The sequence below is a fragment of the Lactuca sativa genome, chromosome 7, assembly GCF_002870075.4.
Source record: "Lactuca sativa cultivar Salinas chromosome 7, Lsat_Salinas_v11, whole genome shotgun sequence".
In the NCBI taxonomy this organism is placed as follows: Eukaryota; Viridiplantae; Streptophyta; class Magnoliopsida; order Asterales; family Asteraceae; genus Lactuca; species Lactuca sativa.
Window position 1 is genome coordinate 154,032,048 of NC_056629.2, and position 21,467 is coordinate 154,053,514.

At 38.4% G+C, this 21,467-nt stretch overlaps 1 long non-coding RNA gene across 1 annotated transcript; it reads left to right on the forward strand.

The window, feature by feature from the left end:
* The first annotated feature begins 9,744 nt into the window (after window positions 1–9,744).
* LOC128127472 (uncharacterized) lies at window positions 9,745–18,291 on the forward strand. Its single transcript, XR_008225259.1, has 2 exons — window positions 9,745–9,881; window positions 18,106–18,291. It is a non-coding gene; the product is annotated as an uncharacterized LOC128127472 (long non-coding RNA).
* Window positions 18,292–21,467: the final 3,176 nt, after the last annotated feature.

Here is a 21,467-nt window from a genome sequence, read left to right on the forward strand (position 1 = left end):
GTCCGACTACAAAACCCAAAAAACTAGATCAGGTACTGATAAATGCCCTCAGGGTAAAATGACTATTTTACCCCTGGTCAAAGACAACTCCCTGGTCAAAGTCAACTCCATGGTCAAAATCAACTCCCTGGTCAAAGTCAACTTTCAGTTGACCGGACTCGCCGAGTCAGGCCGTAGACTCGCCGAGTCCCTCCATTACTAACTCTGACTTTAACTCACCGAGTCCCTTCCCCACTCATTGATTCACCCTGAACTCACAAATTGAGGAAAGACGGGGGACTCACGACTCGACTCGTCGAGTCCGAAGAACAACTCGCCGAGTCCTAAACATGCAGATTCCATACAGTCGATTCTACTCCATTTAAGAGCATCTAACTCGTATATCTAAGCTCCTGGGACTATCTGAACACGTAAAGTTGCTAACTTTACATGTAACTAATAAGAAATGAAGCTATATCACTCAAACTCTACTATAATGGGGTCAATAAGCCAAAACAAGACCATGGCTGCCAAAAAGGCGATCTTCTTGAGCTCCTGGAGCCCAAGAGAGGCTAGATCTGAAGTATAACTCGATCATAAGGCTTTATCACAAAGGATTTGGGGTTTTTGAGCTTAATATCAAAAATTTGGGGACAAACAAGATCTACTAGATCAATAAGGAAGATGGAGACTTTATTACCAGAAAAGATGACCACAAAGGAGTGTGTTCTGGATCTACTTCTTCCTTGAGCTCTTCAACCTTCTCCTTCTTCTACTTGCTCCAAAATGCACCAAAAGTTCCTTCGAAAGCAAAAATCACTCACACACTTTTTAAGGGGGCTAGGGTTTGGTAAGAGATGCTCTGAGGGTGATGGAGGCGAGGCTGGGGCGCATAAATGTGTTTAAATATGGTGCAAACCCTTAAAATTAGGGCTTCATCCAGACAGGCGGACTCACCGAATCCCAACAAATGGACTCGTCGAGTAGCCAACTCCATTTGCGTGATCATCCCGTCTCTACTCGACGAGTCGGGTTACAGACTCGTCGAGTACCCCTTAAGAAATGAAAATATTTTATTTAAATTACATACCAGAAATGGGGTGTTACAGTTGTAACACCCTAAATTCTGGAGGCCTAGAAAGGAAAGGAAACCTCAAATATGGGAGTGACTCGTTGAGTATATGGATGAATCGACGAGTAGGAGCGTGATTTTGGTTGCGGGTTAAGTGACCTACTCAACGAGTCAGAGGATTGACTCGGCGAGTTGGACAGGTTTTGGGAAAACCCTAAATTGGGAGTTGGTGCCCTATTTAAGCATCTTATTCTCAATCTATCAGCCTCATTTGTAGCCTCCATTGTCCAAAACCTGTCCCACGAAACCCTATTGTTCTCTTTGAGTGTGTGAGCCTTTATTGAAGGATTTAGAGTGTTCTTGAAGTCTAGAAGAAGAAGGAGGAGGTTGGTGAACCAAGGAGAAGGTTGTAGATCCAGGAAGTTCGCTTCATCTTCTTCATTTCCTGGTAATCAAGTTCTCACCTTGACTTCTAGTTTGATAGATCTCTTTATGTCCCTTTTTATGGAGTTTATGGTCCAAGAAGGATGTCTTGTGGGATTTGAACGTCCCCAAGCTAGATCCTTCCAGATTTAGAGGTGTTCAGAGTAGTAGAGGCATAAAGGTAGAAGCTTTATGCCATTATAACTCGCCATGCAAAGTTTAAAAAGTTGTTTTGGCCTTTTGAGCAAAAAGGGTCATGCATGGGTGCAAAGGTAGTGGCTTTGTGTGATATCACGACCCTAGGAGGCCAGATCTGGGTCTTGGATGCCTTAAGCTTGTCTGAAATCGTCTGAATAGTGTTTGACATAGATAGACTCGGCGAGTCAGTTGTGGGACTCGGCGAGTCAAGCCAGTTCTTGCCCCAAAACCCTTCTATTAAGGGTATGAGTGACCTTGGAAAGGGACTCAGTCGGCCCGAGTCCATAATGGTAATGAAGTTCATTGTACTCGACGAGTTCAAGGAAGAACTCGGAGAGTCTAAGGCAATCTCCTTAATTATGAAGATGGGCTCGACAAGTTGTTCATACAACTCGACGAGTCATAGCCTAGACACATTCGTATGTGGATGATGAACTCGACGAGTTCAAGGTCGAACTCGGCGAGTTGGATGTAGTTTGTCCTGATTGTATGGTTGAAGGAAAACCCGTCGAGTTATTTCTAGACTCGACAAGTGGATTCGGGGTTGTATGGGGTTGGAGGAGTATGGACTCGACGAGTTGGTAGATCAACTCGGCGAGTCAATTCAACTAGAGGTTGACTTTGACCAAGTTTGACTAGGGTTGACTTTTGGATTATTATGGTCTAAATGTTGTTTTGGGTATTGATAGTTCAGGAAGCCGAAGGGTCAGCAGTTCAGAAGTGCGGGTTAGCAGTCAGAAGTGTTCAACGAAGCTTCAGCAGTGTGATGTGAGTCTCCTCACTGTTTCTATGGGTCTAAGCCACAATGCCGGCCCATTTAGTTTATGTATGGAAGGAAGACCTGGGGGTTAGCCCTAGGCATTATGCATGAAAGACCAGGAGGAGGCTCCTGGCATACAATATGCTATTATGTATGGTAGGAAGACCCGAGGGTTTGCCCTAGGCAATATGTATGAAAGACCGGGAGATGACTCCTGGCATACTGTATGTAGTTATGTATGAAAGACCACGAGGTGGCTCCTGGCACACCGTATGCTGAGTAGCCTAGTAGAGTAGTATGTATAGTTGTCTTTGTGATGCTTGCATGGAAGACCAGGGGGTGGCCCTTGTCACTTGTCTGTATGACCCAGGGAGTGGCGCTAGGATTGACAAGGAAGACCACTTGCAGCCCATGACATAACTGTTGGATTAGTGTCTAAGTCCATAACTATTTTGGTATGTACTTGACCCGATGGTGCATGGTCCTTTTGGGTTGCCTTCACCAAAGCAACTTGATTGGAGAAATAAATAGAGAGAGAGGTTATTATGATTTATTAATATGTTATAAGAATAATATATTAAAGGAGAAATCATATTTGTTTAATTAATATTGGTCAAATAATTAATTAAGAATTAATTTTGTGATCAAGTGTAATTAATTAAACTAGAGGGGCTGAATTGTAATTATGTGATAGTTACAAAATAAGGTAAGGATTATCTTATATATATGGTGAACGAATTTGAGGTGTAAATCCCTTAGAATTTGACTAGGATAACGATTTCTAGGACTTATCTTATGGTTGCTTGGTGGATAAGCAACTAGATAAGGATAAGGACTAAAACCCTAATCTTTACACATATATAAACCCCCTAAGGCTCATGAATTCGTCTATCCCTTCCCAAGAAGTCCTAAGGACGAATTCTAACCTCCCTCCTCTCTCTTTATACCTTCTCCACTTGCTTATGGTGTTTGTAAGCCATTAGAGGAGTGACACTTGTGACTCTAAGCCTTCCAAGGTCAATTCAAGGAGGAATTGGATTGTTATTGCTATATAACAATCAAGGTATGTTCTTAAACCTATTTACATGTGAATTCTGATTTCCATATGCTAGAATTAGGGTTCGAAGTCTTGGATTCAAAGTATGTACAATAGAGAAACCTAGATCCAAGCTTTAGGGTTTGTATGAGCACATATGATGTCTTATGACCAAAACCCATCAGTGGTATCAGAGCCATGATTGGTTTCTATTGTATTGATGCTTGATGTAACTGAAAATCATGGTTTGGCCTCACTGTTCGACCTGACTCGGCGAGTCACTCTTGGACTCGGCGAGTCAGCCCTACTCGGCGAGTTCCAGAGAGTGACTCGGCGAGTCGGTGCGTCAGACAGTGCTTATCTCGGGATTTCTTGCTGTTTTTGCGTTGGGATAATTACCTTATCATGTTAGATTAATATTAATCCGATTATATGATGTATTTGACTATAATTTTAATCTAATTGAAGATATTTATCAATTAATAGGATAATTGTTTCCTTATAAGATAATTGATTAATTATTTTAAGTAAATTGATAAATTATTTTGCAAGAAATCATCAAATATGGATAATTATGTGATTAAATGTTAATTTGAATTATTTGTTATTTGATCCTTGTTGTTATGAAAAGTTTCATGTTTTGCCCTTTAGGTTTTATAGTTTAAATTTGACCCCAAAAGTTTTGTTGTTTTGAAATTTAAATAGTTGAAACCCTAATGTTTTGAAAAAGGTTTCAAAACTTGCCCTCAAGTTTTGGAATTTAAATTTTGATTAAATAGTTTAATTTTGATGCATATTTAAATTCTAAACCCTAATGTGTTGAGATGTTTCAAAACTTGCCCTCAAGTTTTGGTATTTAAAAGTTGATTAAAAGTTTAATTAGGAATGTTAAATTCTAAAACTCTAGTATTGTTTTGAAAAAGTTCAAATCACACCCTTATGGTTTTATTAAATAATTAAAAGAGGTTTAATAAATCCATAAAAATTTAGGTTTACAATTTAATTGAATTAAAAGTATAATTGTTAAATTAGACCACCTAGTATTTTAAAAGCATAAAAATACACCCTATACTATATATAACATTAAAGGTCTAACATTATATATATGTATGAGTAAAAGTCAGTCTTACCGTTAGTAGGCCTCATTCACGAAGCTGGTCTATAAGGGGTGTTTAAGGAAATTGCCTATAAAATGGCGATTGAATGGGTATCCACTCTTACCCACCGCACTCTTGACTAGTGCAGGGTCGTTAGCCGAACGGGTAGGATAGGACAAAACCTTCCATTATAAGTATAATGAATTATTAAAGTAACTACATGTTTTCATAAAATTCCCAATCTTAGTTACTTAGGCAAAAGTGAATTGATGCAATTCCATGAAATTACACTTTGTGCCCTTGCGAAGACGTTAGTAGAGCGTGTGTGGTTAACCGGCACACTAAATGGGTCTAAGCAAAGGTAGCAAAGGGTGACTCAATGTTTGTCATAGTTCGGTGGAGCGTGTGTGGTTTACCGGCACATCGAATAGGTGACTGTAACATGTGAGTGCACCATGTAAGTTTGCATGGTTATTCACACCCGCTTTGTGATCCTCGGCATCCCAGTCACAAACAAGAGGGGCATATCGAGATTTAAACATGCCATTGAAAGTTCAATGAATCTCAAAGGATCTAGGAGTTTTCATAGAGTTAAAACTTAAATTCTTTTTCGTTTTTCGTGGTGGAAATTAGTGAATCGTCATTCACTTACCTTCAAATATTCTGCAATTAGGGTTACGGCATCCCTCTCCCGAGTTGTAGAATATTGTGTTGGGTCCTAGCCTTAGTATCTCATTTGGGTGATTTACTAAGGACTCAATCTATCAACTAACTTGAATTCGTTTTCTCCCGTATTGTAGATGTTAAAGTTCGACAACTATGGTTTTCCCAAATCCCGTGGAACAAGCTTTCCACATGAAGATGATATTCCACGATTCAATCGAGGAACAAGAAATCATGCTTCACTTCCTCCTCCTCCTCCTATTGTTCTCCCCAACCCACAAGATCGAAGAATTGAAAGGTTCAATATCACTAAAGCCCTATTGGAAATGAAACATGAAGATGGTAAACCCGTGTGTGCCCACGTTCTAGGAATGAAATCACACATTGATAGGTTGATAATGTTGGGTGTGTCATTCCCAGATGAGTTGGCTGTGAATTGGTTTTGCAGTCACTTCCTGAATCATATAATGAGTTCAAAAGAAAGTATTATATGATGAATCATGACGACGACCTCATTGACCTAACTTACATGCTCATTGCTGCTGAATCAGAAATGATTTGGCGAAGCAATGGAGCGTATTTGTTGGAAAAGTCAACCAACCATGCTTTCGAGGACGTTCTAGGAGAACCGACCTGCGTTTGCTGCCAAAAGAGAGGGCGTTGGATACAAGTCTGCCCAAAGAGCCTGAAGAGTCCAGAAGATGGGAGAGTCAAAGAGTATGGCTGTGCTTCAGGTAAAATCCACTATCTAACTCCATTAAGTTCCTATTCATTGATACATAATGTAATAAGATTGCATTTGAATGTTTTACAGGATCGGTGAAAAGAAAGGAAGCTTGGTGAAAGAGCAAGATGAATCTAATCACAAGGAATGGATCTTGATCGCATGGACTTGAAGATTAGATTTTGATCTTAGATAGTTATGATAGAGTTGTTAGAAAATTTTCTTCTGAAATACATAGTTTTCAATGGATTTTGCATTGTAAGGACATATGTTTTCCGCTGCTTTTATAAATAAAATAAATTTTCGTTTGTCTTATTTATTTATTTGTTTATTTCCTTGCAATGAAATCGTTATGAAAATTGGTGTTTGAATATTTCTACAACAAATGGATATGATTCTTATTTATGGTGTTTGTGTAAAAGTCGAGAATTTACCAAATAGGGAGAGTTTCTCATCGCCCAAGTTTCAATTGGACAGAAATTTGGAATCACGCAACTTGGTTGCACGATGAATGAGAAAGTTCATATTTGGAAATTAGACAAATTCATTGACAAAGTGTCAAGTGAAGGACTAAGAGATCGAGCACAAAATGTTGCGTGTTGATCAAGACCACCATAAGAGTAACAATAATCGTCATGATTTACTAAAGGTTTAGTAAATATGATTAAGTGTAATTCTGAATTGATTAAATGGTTTAGATCAACGAATAAGAAGAATCAAGTAGGCAGAAAGATAAAAGTTTCTCCATTCTAACTTGATTATGGATATGTTTGCTATGTATGGCCCACGGTTATGTATGGCATGTATGGATCAGTTGATATGTATGGTATGTGGTATCTGGGGAACTCACTAAGCTTCGTGCTTACTATTTTGAATTATTTGTTTCAGGTATTAATGTTTTTTTCCAAGGAAGGAGCTCGAGGCGATCGCAGCGCATCACACCATGTTTTCCGTATTAGACGATCTTTTGGATTTAAAACTCTGATAAATTTCTTATTGAGAATGTTATTAAATGATTGAGCAAAATTTATTTAGCGGTTTTCAATTAATCAAAATGAAATTTTTGGTCTTGAATTTTGGGATGTTACAAGTTGGTATCAGATCTTTGGTTTGAGGGATTCGGGCACACTCTCGGGTATGTCTGGAATCAAACTGAGGGCTTGATATGAAAATTTTCAAAAGGAACTTTAAAAGTATTTGAAAAGAGAAAAGAACTTTGAAAAGAACAAGGTGCGTGATACGTGCAATCGACTGAGCTCAAGTAAGTGGTTCCCAAAATACCAATACTTGTTTGATATGTGACATGATATGATTATATGAACTGCATGCTAGGTTAGGGCTAAAGATCTAGGAGGATGCCTTGAATGCCTGTTGTGTGAGTTGCATGCTAAGACTGTCTAGTCAGCAGTAGGATAGCCTGATTAGGTTATGCTTGATTTGGTTACTCAATGCACACCAATAGTAGTAATAGTGTAATAAAATTTCAAAATTATTAGTAGTATATATAGTGTAATAAATTTTATTATAAATATTGTTAGTCATAAAAATATATTTTATAAGAGCAATTGACTAATCGAGTAATCTAACAAATATAAATGTGTGTTTTGAATAACATGCCCATTTTTTTAATATTTTCAAAATAACCACTTTGTCCGGAATACTATATTCTTGAGTAGTTAAGGCTATGGATGTTAGGGGACCAAACGAGGACGGAAATAGCCTTTTCCGGCCCCGCCCCCGATCCGCCCCCAAATTTCAAGGCCACCCATGATCCCGGCCCCATTTTCGCGTTTCCCCCTGAATCTCATATTAATATCATTTGGCTCGAAATCCTTCGTTTAATCTAATTTATCTTACTTATTCACTCATTTATTTCGTTTAACCTAACATATTACACTACTTATTAAAATACAAAACATACCTTACACAATGACTATTTGGAACAAAACATGAAAATGCTTGTGAAAATATAAATTTGGCGATGGACCATTTTTAGTGTTTGGGCCATATATTTCGACTCGTAACACCAATTTACTAACTTAAATATATTCTGAAAATCAAACGAAATTTCCTACAACTTTTGTGGGGGCTATTTTGCTGATTCAACTTTTATCTAGTCCAAAATTAGCCTTGATGTCAGACCAATAAAGTTATAGAAGATTCTGAAGATATTTTTCGAATTTAAATCCCGTCGAGAAATGTTTGTCGCGCCAAGAAAGAAGTAGGATACATAAAACTAAAAATAGACCCCCCAAATTCGCCCAACATATGAGGGTAATCAGTAGGCTAATTTCTAGAAATCCTAGAGGAAAGAAAACGACCAAAAGAGATCGTTTTGATGGTCTAGAAGGTTATATCAGCGGGCAAGATGATATTGATGGTCTAGACTGTTTGGTTTGTTAAGATTTATAAATGTAAAACTAGATTTGCATTTTCAAGTCTATATCTTTTACACATCAAGTTTTTTAGCCATTGTCCAAATGAATGATTTTCAAATATATTTTATAGACTATCAATCACACATCACGAAATGTTGAAGAACATCACTTCGAGCAATATTTTGGTATTTTTTTTAGTCGTTTAATTCGTAGAAACACTTGTTAGTTTACATATTTGAGTAAATTTTTAGCCATGATCTAGTAAAAGCTCACTTTTCCGGTTCTAAGTTGAAAATTCGATTATGTTTAATTAATACTATTGGATTAATGTTTTAGATTTGATTTTAACTTAGCGATTTATGTTTTGATTTTGATAAAATGCTTAAATTTTTTTTCATGAATATCCATGTGAATTTGTTTGATTTTTAGTAAAGTTAGTTAATTTATAAAATTCATAATTGTTTTATGAATTAATACAAGTAACAAACAATGTTGGTTCTTACTTACGTTTTAATTTGTTGTGAACATAAATTTACATACTTTAATGTTTCCGAACTTTTGAGGAGTATTGAATATTGTTGGTAATACTTATCACAAAAACTTAATGTAAATTTTCAATCATAATTTAAGAGTTTATTATGATTAGGGTTAGTAAAGTTAGATCTAGTTAAAATGTTTGTTTTAATTAGATAATTTGACAAGTAAAATGATATTAAGTAAAATGATATTAAAGCTTGTTAATATTTCTTAGTACAAACTTAGGCTAAAACTATCTAAACCTCAATTCATAATCAGTTGCATATTGTTGAAACAAACACGTAACCAAAATTGTCTCAAATATGATTTTCTTTAAAAAGCTAGATTAGTTTATTTTATTGCATGTTAATTATAATCTTATTTTTAGTTAATAACAAAGTCATATTTTATTTCATTTTTAGTTTACTTTTGTGTCAAGTAAATATACCTTATACAAAGAGCTATATAACCATAGTTTTGTGTCCTTATGTATTTGATCCCTTTCATGCTTTAGCTATAGTGTCATTGGTATAACTATCAATATTTTTATATCCATAATTTTTTGTTGGTTTAACGACCTAATACATAGAAATAAATTCAACTAAGAAATCAAAGAAACAGAACTTATATGTGATGACGAAAGAAAACCTAACAAACTCCAATAAACAAATAAACAAAACTAAATAGAGATTACTTCGATGATCGGTCCAAGTTCTTAAGAAAGTAAATGAAGAGTTATGCAAAATGTTATTCTAAGAAATGGAAAAACAAAACCCTTTTATTTCAACTTGAACACACAAAAGTACAATTATTTTGCATAATCGAGCTTTATGCCTCTTTTTATTTATATCATTTTGTTTTCTCTTTTGGACCACGTTAGTGGCAAAATACAAATTGGAAACAACTAACCAAATAATAAGAATAAGAAGTCGACGATCAAGTTCATGTTGAGGGAGAATTCCAAGTCTAAGTTCAAGAACACGACTAATACATCATTAAACCTAGACGATGGAGACTCCGTTGCACCTCCTCAAGGTTATATTTCTAGTTTTGATTATTTTTACCTAAATGGTTTTCCTATGCATGTAAATTAATTTTGCAATTTACTGATTCTTGTTGGTATATTCAAAAGGAATTACATTGTATTTGTAAGAATTGTATTAAAACTAGGTGAATATCATGCATTGCATATAATAAAACTATATAAATATTTTCTTTAATATAAATATTGAAAATAATAAGACAGTAACTATAAAATAATAACATTTATAGTAAGTTGATATATTGTGTTTAAATAAAACTAAATATGGATTTTGATTTAATATTATAATTTAACGTTATGATTGATTAATTTAAAAATTATTTATAATCTATTGATTTTTTTTAAAATTTCGTTTTTTTTTTTTTTTTTTTTTAAATTTCATACATGATGATCAATTGATATATAAACCATTGTTTGTAAGTTAATACAACGTAAAACTTAGCATAGAAACCAACAAACAAGAAATAGGGGTCCTTAGAAAATAAACTTGAGTTTTGTTTTCGCATGATATGCATCATTGGGTTTTGTTTTGGCATGACATGGACGAAAAAGAAAAATAAAAACCAATTTTCTATTTAGGATTTATCAAAAGAACATCTAGCTAGTTTTTTTTTGAACAACCAGATATTATAAAACGAAACTAGCAAGAATCTAGAAATTACAAAGAAATAGATTGAATTTGGTTTTTAAGCCAATCAACCCAATTAGTTTTAGTTTTAAATTTTCTAGAACTAAACCAATTATAAGAAAAATCAACTATATCTTCAAAAATCCGGTTTTTAATCGGATTAGAATCTCCGAAAATGATACCATTACGATATCTCCAAATCACCCATAATGTCTTTTGAATAATAGTCTCCAAAATCGTCTTTTTATAACCCGAGATCGAAACCGTATCCAACCAAAAAAATAGATCATGTAGTATATCCACACCCGGAAGCACTAAATCCACCCATCTAAATACCCTTTGCCAGATAACATAAACTTCTTCACATAAAAAGAAAACATGATCTGCATTTTCCACCTGTTTATCACATAAAGGACAAAGCAACGAAGGGATATCCAAACCTTTGATGCTAAGATTCCACCTGGTAGGTAAACGATCAATTAACAATCTCCAAATAAATATGTTTACCTTTTTAGGAACGAAGCGATTCCACCTGGTCACAAGAGTACCATCCGGTAAGCACTCATTATCAATATGCTTTCTAACTTCATTCACATTGAAATTGAGAACACCATTCAATTCCCAACGCCGATCGTCTTCCTCTAGGTTCGGTTGAAAGGATCGAATCAACAATAATAAGTCTTCAAATTGACTTTGTAAAGCTCCACGTTCAAAATTACGATTCCAAAGCCAATACCAACCATCTTCCCATCTATCCGCTATAGAACAATTACGATTTTGCTCTTGATAAAACAAACGTGAAAAACGATCTTTTAAAGGAATATTACCTATCCAAGTATCCAACCAAAATCGAGTATTAACTATATAAAGAATCAACCAAACACAATATTAACCACATATAAAAACACATATTTAAGTTGTTCCGCTAGCAATATTATAGTGTGTGTACATATGAGAAGATGATGAAATGTTTCCAATAAGGATCCAAGTCGACCAATGTCAAAAGACTAAATTAAATAACAATTTATTTCTATGATGTAAGCCAATAAAAGTCACTTACTAAACAACCATCTGTATGCACCTTCGAATCATCGGTGAATACCTAAATTAGAGCTTAACATAAACAATACCTAAATTAGAGGTTAACATGAACAGAATATGTTTCCAAAAACACCAAACTTCAAAAGCAATATATATTTTTAAGGGAATAAATGATTAAAAGAAAAATCATACTAAAGCGCAATAATGCCATCAAAATCATTGATCATTTGATAATATAAACACTTTTTGGGTGCCTATAATATAAAATAGAATATTTAAACCTGTCAAACTTTCTAAGTTGGAAATGTTCTCCAAAGTACAAAACAACGACTAAGTTTGACCGATGCAAGGGTAAAAATGGATTGGTCTTCATAATTGACAGCATTCGGAAATAGATCAACCCTCAAAACTAGAGGATTGGTACTCAAATCTGATATGGCAATCTATCTCCCGTTGGAAATTATAGTGGGAAATGTAAGTTGGCTAGTTTTCCATTATTCCACTTAAGGTGAAGGAAGAAACAATTAGTGGGTTTATAAGCTTTGTCTCTTGATGGGCCTACAAAGGCTTTAAGTGGATCAAGAGATGAGTCAAATCCACATGTCCGTCTTGCCTAGTTGATGTCCTGAGTATGAGAAATGGTGTGATTTAGACGCATTTGGCATGTATGGAAAGCCCACAAAATGTGTTGCTTGGAGAGAAAAGTGGCATCCTAGGGTTTCTTGGGACTGACCATATGGAAGGTTTGCTGCCTTCCAGGGTTTCTACAACTATAAACAGGACTTGTATTCCACCCCCTGCTCTCCCTCTCTCTGTGATTTTTGATTCCGCAAAATCCAGTTTCTTCTGTTTTTCAAGTAATCGCTTTGTGTTTATTTATTTTTCCATTGGAATGAAGAATAATTTGCTTCAAATCTTGGATGTTCACTTTGAAGCTTACAGCCTTAGAGCGACATAAAAGTCTTTAAGGGCAGGAGCTTCTTCTGTGTAGTCGTTTTAGTTGTCGATGTAAAGTCCCAAATTTCAAACCAAACTTTTCATTTTTAATAAAAGACAATCATATTAATTTCATTCTCGAAAGATAGATAAGAAACCACTTGTTCAAGTTTGACAACCCATCATCAAAATCAGAGTAATAATAATATAGTGAAACCAAAAGTGTGTAAGTCTCTAAAACATGTCAATGGATACGATGCAATCAAACCGCGTCTTTCCTTTTGTTACACGAACAACCTAAAACATGTTAAACTTAAAATAATAACCATAAAGCTTAGTGAGTTTTTCCAAAATACCACATACCCATATACATGCTATGATCCAACCAGTACACTCACTTCCGCTTCTACATTCCAACTAGTCTTTCCTGCTATGATCCAACCATAGTCTTTCATGTCAGTGTTATAATCCAACCATAGTCTTTCATGCCAGTGTTATAATCCAACCATAGTCTTTCATACATGTGCTATGATCTTACGATACTCTTTCATATAGGTGTTATGATCTAACCATAGTCTTCCGTACTGCACTTGCCGTATCGGCCACGATTCTACTAACCCCCAAAAACATGAATCATAAGTTTTAAACTTCTTAGTTGCTACAACCGCAGTTTGAACATGTACTTGATTTCTCTTGTTTTGTAACTCTAACTCAATCTCTAGTTTTAGGTCCACCTTAATCATCTTCTCGAGAGACTGTCACCTAGCAACACTGACAAACTGCTGTGGTTCGGTCCTCAATATATTTGAATACATATTCATATTCATCTCATCATCTGTTGCATAATAAGGGAAAAAAACGCCCTTTTAACTTTTCGGTGATCTTCGTCAACGTCTTAGTGGTCTGCTCGAGAGCCTGGAACTCTCGAGCCAACTGTTGTACCTCAATAACATGTATGTACTCTACCCTAAATCTTGTAACGTCCCAATCTTTCATAGCATTTTTTTCATTTTTATTTATTCAATTAAATCAGAGTGTAATTAAATTACGTGGAAAACACGATGTTGATGCATGTGTATAGTCAAGCCTTACACTTCTCACGATATGAAGAAGTACCTGAAAACATTTTTAATCAACTGAGTAAGCACAAAGCTTAGTGAGTTCCCAAAAAATATCATATACTATAATACATATACAATGCATTCATAGTAATAGCGAGTATGTTTCAACCCAACAAATATATTTCAACCAATAAGCCTATTTCAACTGAGAGGGTATGTTTCAACCCAAGATGTCTATTTCAACTGACAAGCCTATTTCAGCAAAAAGGGTATGTTTCAACCCAATAGGTCTATTTCAACCGACAGGCCTATTTCAGCCGAAAGGATATGGTACAACCCAACAGATCTATTTCAATCGGCAACATATAGAATAGAAAAATAGTCTAACACAACAAGCAATTAACTAATTATCTGCCTAATATCATAATTTATATAGCAACTACATCCTAACATACAAAGGATATATATTATAGTATATAGTATCGTGAAATACCCACATGAACAATTACTCGAACGATTAATAGCTATCTGGAGATTCCAACTGATGAGAAACGCGCCTAACAAGTATTAACATGTAATACTATTATTTATTAATATCTACGGCAATTTGTTAATAAAAGCTAGATATTTCACTAATCCCAATGAATACCTCAAGCTCTGTCAAATAAGGAATAACGAGGTAAGACTATATCAAAGGTAGGATCCGTTTGGTATACAGTATATACTATAACGCTTATGTTTATTGTTATTCATTCTTATAATATGTAACCAACGTTGGTCAACAATTGTAATCTTTACATGAATAAATAAAAGGAAATTGTTTGAATCTATGTGATTTATGTGCTTATATTATGTGTATATAATATTAGGAGAAAACTAAATAAATAGGGCAAAAAATATTAAAATAAATAATAATTAGGATAAAAAGCCTTGATCAAAGTGAATTAGTCGTGATGAGGGTTTCGGGGATATATGGAACGCTTAAATCTAACTTCGTATGAAGAAATTATGATTGTTTGAAGTTTCACGTTCAACCAGATACGACAAAGTGCATCGTAAATATTGAATTTTAGATAGGTTTCTATTAGCCTAAGTGATCTAAATAAAATTTATAGTAATTGTAAAACCGGGAGCGTACATGTAGAGAATGCCCAACTCTGACTTCATATGAGGAAGTTATGATTTTTCGAAGTTTCAGCGCATCTGTGTTAACACAGAAATTGAATTTTAGATCGGTTGATTTTTAGCCGAAACAATATAAACAAGAGTATAAGATCTTGTTAATAAGAGTCTGTCGATATAAAGACAATCGAAAACAGATATAGTATGAAAAATATATGATTTTTAAATGGAGATTAGCAGTCTAAGCCTTCTAAAAATAATAAATAAAAAGTAAAATGAGAATTAGTCGACAAAGTCTAAATGAAAATTGTAGATATTGTTGATAGCTAAGTGCGGATATAAAGAACGTCATAAACAGAGTTCGTGTGAAGAAGTTACGAATTTTTGAATTTTTGTGAGATGCCCCATGTGCAAAAAGGCGTTGTGCGCGCTTGTAGAAGCTGCCACACAACACCACCCACTAAAATTTCTTAGCATTTATGGTATTTTGGCAAAAATTCGTAGTATTTAGGATTTTTATTAAGCCCAGAGTTCCCTGAGAGCCCGAAAATTAGGAGTTATCAAGTCAAGGTACTATTAGTGCAATTTTCGGACTTTTGTCAAGAAAATATCTATAAGTTAAGCTACACTTATATTGCTTTCAGTGTAACTTATATTTATATTAATAGTCAGTATTATGAATTTATAAATAAAATTTGTCAGTGATTCCAAATCATATTACTGATTGATCTACCTATGAGGATGATGTCTAGGCTAAATTTAGTGGGGTGTTTAAAGTGAGATTTCCAAATAATATACTCTGTATGAGATTGTTGAGGAATCTAGACTATCATTATTCATAAGTAATAATAAAATAATTGAACCTTTATCACATCATAGGAAAGGCTAAGTACTGAAGCGAAGTGTTGCCAAACTTTCCAGTAATCCACTTTAATAAGTGAGTGTGTAGTTACTTTCAACATATACATAGATATAAAGTATTTAGATGATTAAATATTATGTGTGCCTATTATTTGTATTCCTTGATATGTGTTAGATGAATTATATGATGTTTAATTAATGTAATCGTATATGTATTTTCTTATATAAAATACATTGGGTAGTGATGGGAAATGAAAATGATGAGATGATGATAAGAGGACTTGACTATTGATGAACCAATCATCTAGTAGAGTATAAATGACGGCCACAGACTATTATAGACAGTCTAGTGGGAATGCTGGCAAACTCACAACATGTAGATGTTAATGAACTATATATTCATTTGATGTACTCTATCCCCCCATGGTTGCCTTATTGACATATATTGTTAAAGAAATCCTCAAACAGTATTGTCCACCCATTGCTGATGATGATCCTTAGGATAGGTCCCTTGAGATCTATATTTTAGGATCAGTATGTGAGAATAACATAAATTGTAACACCCAAAGTTTTGAAGACCAAGAAAGGGAAGAAAACCCTAAGTTTAGGGGTCGACTCGGCGAGTCCAAGGAGGGACTCGGCGAGTCGGAGCGGGATCCGGGTCGAGGAGTAAGTGACCAACTCGGCGAGTCGGCCAAGTGGACTCGACGAGTCTGGTCTGTGCGTGGAAAACCCTAAATTCGGGACTTGGAGCCTATATAAACGTCTTAATCTTCTTCCTAGGGCTCCTTACTGCCTCTTAAGCCCTGGATATCAAACCCTAGCCGCCATATCCTCTATTTGAGCCATTTATTGCCTTCAAGAGTGCTTTAAGCTTGGAGAAAGAAGAAGAATTTTGAGAGTGCAAGAAGGGGGCTGTAGATCCGGGATTTGGAAGTCATTTATGAGCTTTTGGAGGTATAAACTAGTTCCTGGACCCTTTTTGCATCTAGATTTATGTGTGGTTGTTGGGGCTCTTTAGCCATAATGATATTATTTTGAGTTAGGAGCCGGATCTGGAGTCGCTACTTCAGATCCAAGTGTGTTATGGACTGGAGAAGCATAAAGTATCAGCCCAAGAGTTGATTTTGAAGCCCCTCGGCCTCAAACCCTTGTTTATGGTGCTTTTTGCCTAGATCTCCCTCTCTACACGTAAAGTTTGCAACTTTACGTGGGGGATAGGCTTGGGAAGGGTAGATCTACAGTTTGGAGTCCATGCATGACTCGAAAGTCCTCTGCATGTATGTAGATCTGAATTGACTCGGCGAGTCCTTCGAGTGGACTCGGCGAGTAGCTTGAAGATGAGGAGGAACTCGACGAGTGCGATGAACAGCTCGTCGAGTCGGTTGAAGATGGGCATGAACTCGATGAGTTGGATGAAGATTGCCTTCTGCTCGGCGAGTCTGTTCTTAGACTCGGCGAGTCAGGTCGCGCAGTCCCAAACCCTTCGAGTTAAGACTCGAGTCAGCGAGTCGAGCAAGGACTCAGTGAGTTGGACAGGTCAGGATTCGGGAATCAGTAGACTCGGCGAGTCAGGGGCTGACTCGGCGAGTCAAGTCGTGATTGGAAGGACTTTGTGCATAAGAACTCGGCGAGTCAGTAAGTGGACTCGGCGAGTAGGGTTGACCTGGAAGGTTGACTTTGACCAGGACTTTGACTTTGACAAGAGTTGACTTAGTTGACCTTTGAAGGTCAGTTAGACTAAGTGTTATGTTGATGTTGGTAGCTCGGGGAGCTAGTGGAGCAGCAGTTCGGAGTCAGTGGTCAGGTAGCGGTCAAAGGGATTAGCAGCAACAGTTCAGCAGTATCAGGTGAGTTTCCCTTTGTGTGAATGGGTCTACGGCCACAATGCCGGCCCATGTAGACATGAGTAGAAGACCCGGGGGTTAGCCCTAGGCGTCGTATGCTAGTATGTTGTTTAGGACGAGGTCCAATGTTAGCGGGCGGGTGCCCAAGGAATGGTTTATGTGATAGTTTATACTTGTTCTCTGTGTGATACTTGTATGTGCCTGGTAGGGAGGTGAGTGTGGGCGAGGTCCCGTATCTCACCAATAGCAGAGTGTGGATGGTGTTCCACATCTCAGTAGCAGCAAAGCAGGGGCGAGGCCCAAGTCAGGAAAGGAGTGAGTGCGGGCTGGGCCCGTATCTCACTACCAGTAGGAGCATGGACGGGGTTCCGTGACTCATCAGTAGCAGGTTAGGGGCGGGGCCCAGAGATAGGCGAGGCCTTAGGACAAGATCCTTTAGTATGTGTTTAGCTTATGTGAGATGTTTATGTGCTATTATATGTTACTGGGCGAGGCCCTGTGACAGGCGAGGCCTATGTGAAACAGATCTGTATCCGAGCGAGGCTCAAAGCCAGGCGGGGCCTGGAGCAGCGGGGCCGTTGTAGCGGGCGAGGCCCGAGGTAGGGGGTAAGGCCTAGGATAGCGGGTGCGGCCCAGTATGTGGAGTATGTGGTTATGTGGTATGTGGTAGAGTGGGGAACTCACTAAGCTTCGTGCTTACGGTTTTCAGTTTTGGTTTCAGGTACCTCCGGTAGCGGATGATGGAGCTCGGGATGATCGCATGGCACACACCATAACTTAGACAGCCTGGGAATGTTTACTCTGATAACGAATATGTATTTTGGAAACTAACACTTTGTTTATGTTTGAAAACGATGAATTTGCTTAACGTAATGTTTTATTAAATGAAATTTTTAGTCTTGAATTTTGGGACGTTACAAGTTGGTATCAGAGCCTTGGTTTGAGGGATTCAGAGATGCTCTCGAGCATGTCTAAACTCAAACTGAGGGATTGGTATAGAAGTTTTCAAAACGAAAAGACAGTTTTGTAAAAAGAGAGTTTTGGGAAAGAAAACAGTTTTAGAAAGGCAAAAATAATTCGGAAAGAAAAGAACTTTGAAAAGAGAAAAAAAAAAAGGTGTGGTGCATGCAATCAACCGAGCTCAAGTAAGTACCCCAAAATACCCATACAAGTTTATGTTATGATTATCAGTTGATAGAACAGTATGCTATATTAGGACTAAGGATCTAGGAATGATGCCTTATGTGCCTATTATATGTGTTGGAGCTGCATGATAGTGCTGATTAGACAGTAGTAGGATAGCCTGTTTAGGTTATGCCTGAGTTTATGAGTTTGTGTTGCATGCTAGTTCAGTTTCTTGCTATGTGGATATGATTGCTTGAGTATGTTGTGGTTAGATTCTCCCTTGTCTGAATGTTGCTTGCTTTGTGCATTGTGGGATTCTAAGTGATGGAAGTTAGCCATTAGGTGGATACGACACGTCACATGTGATCAGGGTTGAATAATCTCAGAGTATTGGATTTGGCCCTATTGCGCAGCTCTCGTTTGAGTCTAACCGTTGTAGGGATGGGTCTTTTACTCGAAGGATTATCTGAGCCTCGTCACATGTGATGGTACCCAGGTGATGACTAATTGGCATCGCGAGGAGGCCTTCAGCAGCTGAGGACTGGTTTGAGTTGAGTCAGAGGTTTCCCTAGGGTCAGCCTAGGATGAGGTAGTGCTGGGAGCAGAGGTGGTAGAAAGGGACCTGGTGGAGTCAAGGCAGTTCTTGAGGAAAGTACAGATAGATGTGGAAGGTAGTATGGGCCCGTACTACTGAAAGCAGAGGATCCGTACTCGATTCGGGAAAGGCCGAGACAAGACCAGGAACCTAGTAGGGGGTGTGTTCGGTCTCGCAGCAGTGATGAGTTTTCTGATGGGGGTTATGTTATATGTTTCAGCATGGTGACATTGCGAGAGAGACCAGCGGGCAGATCAGGCGCCGGAGAGGGATCAGGCTCGGGTTCAGGGGCCGAGCAGCTCGAGGAGCGGATGAGAGAGTTGATATCAGCTGAGGTTACGCACAGTATCCTAGCTCAGACTCCTGTGATCTTTGGCACGGTCAAGGAGGGTATACTGGAGATCTTGGATGAGAGGTTGGGAGCCTTCCGTACCGAGATGATGGCGTTGTTGGGAGCACGTACCTTGACATTTCGAGAGTTCAGGGCTTGCGGGGAACCAGATTATCATGGGGCTAGGGACCCCATTGCTAGCAGCAGATGGTTGGCTGATGTTGCCAACGCTTTTCGTACGAGCAAGTGTCCCGAGGGGGACGAGGTTAGACTCGCCTCCTGTCTTCTGAAGGACAGAGCGAGGGATTGGTGGGAGGAGATTGGTCATGCTTTGGGGGATGATTCCGCGTTGGACGCGATGACTTGGAGCGATTTCTCGGCCAGGTTCAGGGCGGAGTTTTCGCCGATTATTGAGGTGCAGCAGCTGGCACGAGAGTTTCAGGATTTGACGCAGACTACTGAGACTGTGGCGGAGATCACCGCCAAGTTCAGGGAGAGGGCTCTTCTTGTACCGCAGTATGTCGCGGATGAGGAGATGAAGAAGGCTCGGTACCATGAGATGTTGAGGGATGACATTAGGGAGTTCGTGAGCAGATCCAGCTGTAAGACGCTAGAAGATATGATTTCTCGGGCTAGAGAAAGGGAAATTGATTTGGAGCAAATCCGGAAGAGGAAGCCGGATGAGGTTCAGGTAGCTGCGGGTTCGGGCAAAAGGCCCAAGGGATCGGATTCGAGATCGAGGGATCATCAGGACCGCAGTCGGTGCGGAAAGTGTGGCAGGGCGCACGGGGGCGCGTGCAGGAGTGGTAGTGGTGGTGAGTCTGGTTGTTTCAAGTGCGGTCGGACTGGTCATTTCAGCAGGGATTGTACTGTTACCGCTGCGTAGGGATCAGACTTGATATGTTTTCACTGCAACCAGCGGGGCCACAAGAAGGCCCAGTGTCCCAGTTTGTTTTCAGCAGGACGGGTGATGGCACCCGCCCCTGCAACTTTGAGGATCACGGGTGGCCGTCAGGGCCGGGTAGAGACACCTGCGGCAGGGAGCAGGGCTTTTCAGATGACGACCTTGGAGACGCGAGCAACGCTGGACATTGCAGGTATGCAATTTCCCATTTTCAGTTCTTTTATTTGTGCATGATTTTATTGTTATGGTTCTGCATCATTATCGGTAAAAGTATTTTATTTTGAGTGGTTGATTGTGATCGAGTTATATGCCATCTGCATACCTTGTATATTTGTATGGTAGTCAGGGGATGTGCTCTATTGAAGAAGGTTTCGAAGGATGCAGTAACTGTAGCATGCTTGGGAGAGATTTGGTACGTCTCGCTAGTTCGGAGTGGTATAGTGATTGTGATGGATTGGCTAAATCCCTAGCTATGGCGGGCTTGGGTTCCTCAGCAGATTGATTATGGAATGGTAGCAAGGATTTCTTTTGAGTATTGAGCAACAAGGGGTAAGCAGGATCGAAGTGGGGGAGAATCCTCCGGGTGTGCCCAGAGAGGAGCACGCAGACCCAGAATGAGTACGTGACCTCCGAGAAGGAAGAGAAGTAGTTCAGCGTTTGATGGATTAAGGATTTCAGGGTTGAGAGTTTGAGAAGCTCCCCATCAGCTAGTGCGTGTGTCGGTAATGGTTAGTTATGGTTGAGAATTCAGGTTGTGGATCGCCCGTAGGACTCGGGGGAGTCGGAATGTGGATCTTGAGAGCTAATGGCACATGGGTGCCTTCGTTCTAGCAGTCAGCAATGGATGGTGATGTAAGACTACGGGTAAGCCGTAGCAATCCTTAGTAGTTTTGTTAGCGGAGTTGGGGCGAGGCCCTTATCTCCTAGTGATCAGATAGGGATCAGGAATGGGTAGTGGACGAGAATGATATGGAGTTTGCCTGTATAGCCCTAGAGAGGTGAGACCTTGGGAGAGGCCACTCCAGGATATAGTTGGGTGAGACTTGTGGGCGAGGCCCGTATGAGATTAGCAGTGTAGATGAGACCTGGGAGCAGGGTTGATCAGTAGTATTGTTGGGTGAGACCCGT